Source organism: Oratosquilla oratoria, chromosome 5, assembly GCF_046742065.1.
Source record: "Oratosquilla oratoria isolate Oo_2021 chromosome 5, ASM4674206v1, whole genome shotgun sequence".
NCBI classification, from domain to species: domain Eukaryota; kingdom Metazoa; phylum Arthropoda; class Malacostraca; order Stomatopoda; family Squillidae; genus Oratosquilla; species Oratosquilla oratoria.
In genome coordinates, this window is record NC_134781.1 from 46,520,379 (window position 1) to 46,527,878 (window position 7,500).

The 7,500-nt window shown below is 42.7% G+C and overlaps 1 protein-coding gene across 4 annotated transcripts in view; it reads left to right on the forward strand.

Annotated features, from left to right (window-relative positions):
* LOC143025498 (uncharacterized) overlaps window positions 1-7,500 on the forward strand; it is a 1,024,106-nt gene that overhangs the window by 219,365 nt on the left and 797,241 nt on the right. The gene's annotated exons all lie outside the window — the stretch shown is intronic.

Below are 7,500 nucleotides of genomic sequence, written 5' to 3' on the forward strand. Positions count from 1 at the left end.
ATGAGAGTAGTAGAGCATGTGTTAGGATTAGAAATGGAGAGAGTGAGTGGTTTGAAGTAAAAGTGGGACTTCGTCAAGGATGCGTTATGTCGCCCTGGCTGTTCAACTTATACATGGATGGGGTGGTGCGAGAGGTGAATGCTAGGGTAGTGAGTCAGGGATTGGAGATGGTTAAAGAAAATGGAGAAAAGTGGGAGGTGAGCCAGCTGTTGTTTGCGGACGACACTGCGCTTGTGGCAGGGTCAGAGGAGGGATTGAGGAAGCTGGTGGCAGAGTTTGGGAGAGTATGTGATAGAAGAAAGCTAAAGATAAATGTGGGTAAAAGTAAGGTGATGAGATGTACAAGGGGTGAAAGTGGCAGTAGACTGGAAGTGAACATTAAGGGAGAGCGACTGGAGGAAGTGGATAGTTTTAGATACTTGGGTGCAAGTGTAGCAGGAAAAGGTGGAGTGAAGGTGGAGGTAGAATGTAGATTGAGAGAAGCGAGTAAATGACTTGGTGGTTTAAAGAGTGTAATGAGGAATAGACATTTGGGAATGGATGCGAAGAGGAGACTGTATGAAGGAGTGATTGTGCCAACAGCACTGTATGGGGCAGAAACGTGGAACATAAGAGAAGAAGAGAGAAGGAGTTTAAATGTGTTTGAGATGAGGTGTCTGAGAAGTATGGTGGGGGTTACTAGGCTAGATAGAGTGAGAAATGAGGAGGTGAGGAGGAGAACAGGGGTGAAAAAGGATTTGGGAGATAGGGTTGATGAAAGAATATTAGGATGGTTTGGACACATGGAAAGAATGAGTGAAGAAAGACTAGTAAAAGAGGTATGGAAGGCAGATGTGGAGGGAGTGAACATGAGGGGACGTCCTAGGATGAGGTGGATGGATGGGGTGAAGGGGGCTTTGGGGAAGAGGGGAATGTCTGTTGAGGAAGGAAGGGAGAGGACGGAAGACAGAGGTGAGTGGAGAATGGTTGTATATGGATGATGTTGTGACTGCATGAGGAGGAATGGGCGGGGAAGTGGGGGGTGGGGTAGTATGTGTGAGTAAATTTTGACGCAGCCCGAAGGGATTTCTCCCCGTCCTCGCCTTATATGCAAAGGGGGACGGAGAGGGGGGGTCGCCGATTAAATGAAGCGGCCTCGCTGTGGATGTACTGTGTCTTGCGACACTGCTTCTGACCCAGGGCGGTGGGCAGGGTGCAGGGATGACCCGTCATCCAGGAGGTGCTCAGATGAGAGGAAGGGTGGGAGGGGTGTGGAGTGTATTTAGGGATGAAATGGGTGGGAGTGTTTTTATGCCTTTCCCTTTTTGGCTACCTCCCTTGGAAGGGGGAAAAAGCCTTGGTATATGTATGTATGTATGTATGTTCTTATGCTCTTATGTTCCCAGTTAATTTATCAGAAATCCGTCTGAAGTAAACTGCAAACAACTTTGTGAAATTCTCTCGCCTTGCCGTACTCCTTTCTCGATTTTAATTATTTTCTCTTTCTTATGTATTCGAGTTGTAGCAGTACCTTTTGCATAAATGTTCTATAACACCTAACTGTATTCAAATGATTACAACTTTATTGTTATTCTTGTAACTTGTTTGAAATTAAATTTTGTATTTAATCTTCACATGAGAATTCCTTCTTAATATCATTTATCCTCTCCAGGCTTATTTTCTTAGATATTTATTTCGGCTCTACATTTTAACGTATATCCTTCTGTGGTCATTGCCTACATCTACATTGTTTAAAACAATAATATTGCAGTCACAGTTTTCCCTATCTGCAAATATAGAGCCAGTATCGTTAGTTGGAACTTCTTCAAAACCAGTTACGTTTTTATTCATCGAAGTCTATAGTAGAACAAGCGGTGACTGTCTGGAAGGTGCAAGAGTTTGTCCTCTTCCCTTCGGACTTGGTCAGCCACACGATATCACAGCTGGTGTCTTCTTGTTCTTCCATAGAACTCTTTAGTTCATTTTTCTATGAGCGTTCTCACGTTGTGCGTGTAGATCTTCATTCCTTCTCTCTCTCTCTCTCTCTCTCTCTCTCTCTCTCTCTCTCTCTCTCTCTCTCTCTCTCTCTCTCTCTCTCTCTCTCTCTCTCTCTCTCTCTCTGTGTGTGTGTGTGTGTGTGTGTGTGTATTCACTTGTATTCACTTGGTCTTTGGATCACGTGTTGGACTCGTGATCGACAGCTATTTCCCTCCTGGAAGAGAGCTCAGAGCTCGTAGGTCCGATCTAAGGGTAATGCTATGACCTTGCACACACACACACCCCCAACTCCCCGCCCACGAGAGTTGGAGTAACACCCCTCAGCGCTGCGATACTGAAATTATTTCAGCCCCGGGCGAGGGTCGAACCCGGACCTCCGTAGTGGCAGGCCAGAGCTCTAACCACAGCGCCATGAGAGGTGTGTGTGTGTGTGTGTGTGTGTGTGTGTGTGTGTGTGTGTGTGTGTGTGTGTGTGTGTGTGTGTGTGTGTGTGTGTGTGTGTGTGTGTGTGTGCGTGTGTGTGTATGTGTGTGTGTGTGGTTCTCTATGGTCTTGGAATGCATGTTGGACTATGACATGATCTCTGGCCATTCCCCTCTTTATGAGAACTCCACAGGTCATATGGCCCGATTTATGGGTAATGTTGTGACCTTACACACACACACACACACACACACACACACACACACACACACACACACACACACACACACACATACACACACACACACACACACACACACACACACACACACACACACACACACACACACACACACACACACACACACAGACACACACACACACACACACACACACACACACACACATACTCCTCGCCTATGGGAGAATGTGAAGGCTTGCAGTAATGTTTGCCAAGCCCTGGGTGGGGCCGTTCTCGGAACTGCTGAGTTAGCAGTCGAAGATGCTACCACTATACCAGCATGTGTGTGTCCATGTGCGTGTGCACATGTGTGTTCATATGTGGTTATAGGTGTTTATATACATTTCATGATCTTTTTTCACCGTAGCGTTTCCTGAAAATGCTTATTGTCGGAGTTGACACAAGAAAGGGAAAAGGGATAAGGGAGGTGAGAAAACCCCAATCACACTATCACGATTCTCGTTAAATGTTGGGAATTTGAAAAGCTGAAGGACAACTTCGCTTACAGCATTCTAGACTTCACTAAGGACAATTCAATAATGTGTCTAATTCCGTACGTTTTTAACTTCTCTTAGTTCACCATTCAGCTTCTCGACACATGGCACAAGGCATTTGGAGATTCGAAAAAAAGTAAACGAAGTCATTTCTTGTTATTTGCTGCGTTCAAGATTTAAATCACATTGTATGAAGAAATATTTGTATATGAAAACAACGTGGTCGGTGCTACAGAACAGTAACTTAGTGAAAAAATGTGACTAGTGAGTCCATTACAATTTTATCGTGAAATGCTCCATCAGATTGACATTACGAAAGCGTAGAATGTAGCCTAGTTGAATTGCCAGAAGGCCTTTGGTAGAGTTCCCCCATGATGAGTTGGTGTTCAAAGATTGAACGTTAGGGATCAAGGGCAACACCATGAATCGGGAGGCAAACATGTTGCTGCTCATTAGGGAACAAAGCCTTGAAATAACCGCGGCCAGGCCTCCCTCGGAATGGAGATTGGTGATCCCCCTGTACTAATGTGTGTATTACCAATATACACTTAGGTATCTTAGGCCATCACTCGCCAACCGCCACTTGTGCGGACGTTTGGGCCCAGGATATAAACCTATTGGTATTGTTTTATGCCCTGGGCCAGTTCCCGAAGTGGGTTTATGTCCTGGACACAAATGTCCGCATAAGTGGCGGTTGGCAAGTGCTGGATTAAGAAACCTACGTGTGTCGATGTAAGGCCCATTGACGTTGCCTTCAAGTTTGTTGACGGTACCAATATAGGTAAAAATATAAGAATGGAAGAAAATTAACCGGAATATCTAAAAGTGTAGATCATCTTAATCACTTCGCTAACAGAAATCTAGATTTCTCTGAGAACATTCCTCCAGTATGTGTAATATCCGTATGGGTTTACAATTTCATTTCATCATTCAGCTTTGCTATCTATGACGGAAAATAAATTGATATTTTGGGGTTTGTAAAATAAAATATTCTAACTGAAGTCATTTCACTCTAACTCCTAACTGTCGGCGCTGATAAAGCCCGTGGTAACCTGGTGTGATAACTTCTTAGGGAAAACTATCAGGCTTGGAGTAAGTCAGCACATTTATCTTTTGTCTGCAGTAACGGAGGGCAACTTCAAAATAAACTTAAATATGATAACCCTTAGAAACTAATGGTTGCCATAATTATTTTGTTTATGGGGTCAGCAACTACTGCATTTCAGTTTAGTGACACGTCACACACACACACACACACACACACACACACACACACACACACACACACACACACACACACACACACACACACACACACACACACACACACACACATATATATATATATATATATGATGTAAGAGTAGACAAATAGTTGAGGAGAGCGGTAAAAAGAAAAATCTTACATTTCTACAGTCTTCTTCAGAGAATATGATACAGGCAAGTTATCATACAGCATACAGATCTTCGTTTGAGTCATCTTGTGGGGTATTTTTAGCCTTTTCGAGTTTTCGTAGTCACCAATCCTGCTACGTTAATGAACCTTTCCCTGTGATTGGTCGTTTCTTCTATGTGTACGGGTATTTATGTTGCTTCTAGGGTATTTCGTGTCATTTTTTCCATACTCGTGTATAATATTTCTAAATTATTCCATTCGAGCATATAGCCGTAATTTTGTGCCTGTATCTCTCGTGAAATCCATGTTCTCATGCATAGCAAGAAAAATGAGAAAGGTTTGATTTACAAAATCCCATGCGGCGGTTGCTCCGCAGATTATTTTGTCGAAAAATGGCGAGGAATCGAAACACGAATATCGTCGCCGATAACCAGCTCTTTTATTCTTGAAGAACAATAATCGCGTCGAATGGGTGGCAGAAGAGAAATTTAAAGTGATCATCATTGTTCTTGTAAAGGAGATTATTTCCCAGTTATAAAGGTATGTTGCGTGACTGCGCCTTAAGGGATGTCACTCAAGTCCCAAAGATGTTCGTTAAACCAAAATGAAAAATAAAGTGTTACCCGGCACGGACGAGTTTGACTAATTTGCTACCTAGCGCAGAAAAAAAAACGGTACGGAAGGTCTTCACAGAGATAACTTCCAGTTTCTTTCGCTCACCTTGTGAGGGGGGGGGGGGCGCCGCAGAGAATGAAATATCCTGGCGACAGCCTAAGTAGCAGCTGGCACGGAAGTGCTTAGTCGAGTCAACCTTCTGAAGGTGCGCCACCAACATGAATGAAATTGGCTGGAAGCGGACGGAATATACAAGACTGACTGAGAAGGATTAGTCTTTATTTCACTTCAAAGGGTTCCTCCTCTAACTTTAATGATTTCGTCCACAGTTTGACTAAAATCCACAACATCTTGTGTCCTGGGTAGCTCCTACTATTATTATGGTTGGCACCATGTTGTCCTGTTCAAAAATTTGGCAACCCTCGGTTACATCATAAACACTGTGGTTGAAGATTAGAATAGTCTTCAGGACCATGCAGTTGGCCATAGTTTCAGTGAGGGATCAAGAATAATGTTGACCGCCACCTGTTTATTTTAGATACCTCTCAATGCGACTCAGATTACCATACATGTATTTGGACAGAGGAAATGTGATTATCAGAGGAACAAATATCTTCAACGAGGGCATTATGAGACATTTTGAAGACTACGGTAATAAAACAAAGTAAAATATCACTGCGACGGAGTCTTTATGTAAGTACGATAATTAATTCCGTGCCTCACACAAGAAGAAACGATTGCCGTGGGTAGTGAAAAGGAAAATAGTGAAAGTTGTAGAAAAAAATCACAAGTTCAGTCACTAACTTGGGGTCACATAATCCTGTCAATATTGCGTGCCAGACCACAAGCGTAGTTTGATCTTCGCGGATGAAAAATGGTTGGCAGTGAATGATGACGTAAAATTAGACAACTTTGGCCGCACGTAGGCCGCTATGCATTCATCAATGGAAATTAAAAGAAGCCTTCAGATCTAAAAGTTAAGTTCTCTGACATTAAGTTGTCGTCTCAGGGAAATAACTAACATTTCTTTCTTTCTTTCTCGTTTTCTTGATGTGATTATGTTTTGTTTCCAGCTTGCCATTTTAAGTGAGGAAAGAGAGCTTTGCTGTCTTCATGGTAGAACTGAATAAGAACTTTATCAACACAATCATGTGTTTTATTACTGACAGAGTTGCAGTGTTGCTTTCGCAGGTGGCGGAGTTGTTGGTAAGACCTTCGGAGTATTCTGTATTCGCCCCAATTCAAATACATGAAGTCACAGAAGGAATCTGATCAGTTACTGTACTGTTACTGTTACGGAAGTGGTGATAAATGTTCTTTGTATACAATAAACAAAAGGTGTTAGGACAGCACCCCGTGGAGATTAGGCTGGGCAGCACCCTTGCTGACAGATTACAATAAATCCGGCTGATGCCAAACGATTTTAATGAAGCGAAGGGTGGATTCAGGATAAAACGGGGTATCGATCGACCGAGAACACCCGTTTAGATGAACCCACGCTTCACTAGATCAAAATTGTCCCTATCGCTTACTGCAAGAGAGTGAGGGAAGGAAGATTTCTAATCTTCAGAGATAACTAGTGATGTATGCAAAACACATCGTGTTGCAGGGAGCTAATGTCGCCTATAGACTGAACTGTCTGCGTGATTAGGGTATCGATGCTAATTAACTCGGTTATTTATACCAGGTTAGAAAGGAACTCGTGCACTCGTCATTGGGCACTTTTAACCTTTCAAGTGACGTGACAAATGCAGACAGTATTGATCCTTCATATGGAAAAAGGACCCTAGCTTGAACTTTGTGTCGGCTCCTGACGTCAAGGTCGACCCGTTTCTCAGCTGAATGTAATTGGGTTTCGACTCGACTTAATATATGCAGTATACCGGGGTTTACACGCTAATTCTACAGGTCCTGTGAGCTAGCTATTATTTTGTACCAACTTCATTGAAAAGAGTGTAGGCACAATTACAGGCGCATACAGTCTCGAAAAATCGCAGACTAGTATATGATTTTTAAGTATCCCATCATCGCCACTATTATCTCCCCCATCTTTGCTTATTTGTAATCGATAGACTTTGCAATGTATTATCTTTTCCTCATTTTATAGACTAGGGCATTGAAACTACATCAATCACTTGAACCACTGCAGTTAGATTAGCAGTAGCTAATCACAGTGCTCACTGGACCCTTGTTATTCATCTTTGTATGCGTAAGTTATCCAAGTGTACGATCACTTTTCCATTTGGTTCTTTGAACTTTTCTGCCAGACGTACGTTTATTGTCACCCTTCCAAATATAGCTAGACTTGTTTCCAAGTAGATTGGAACGAAATAACACGTTACCAAACGTTATAT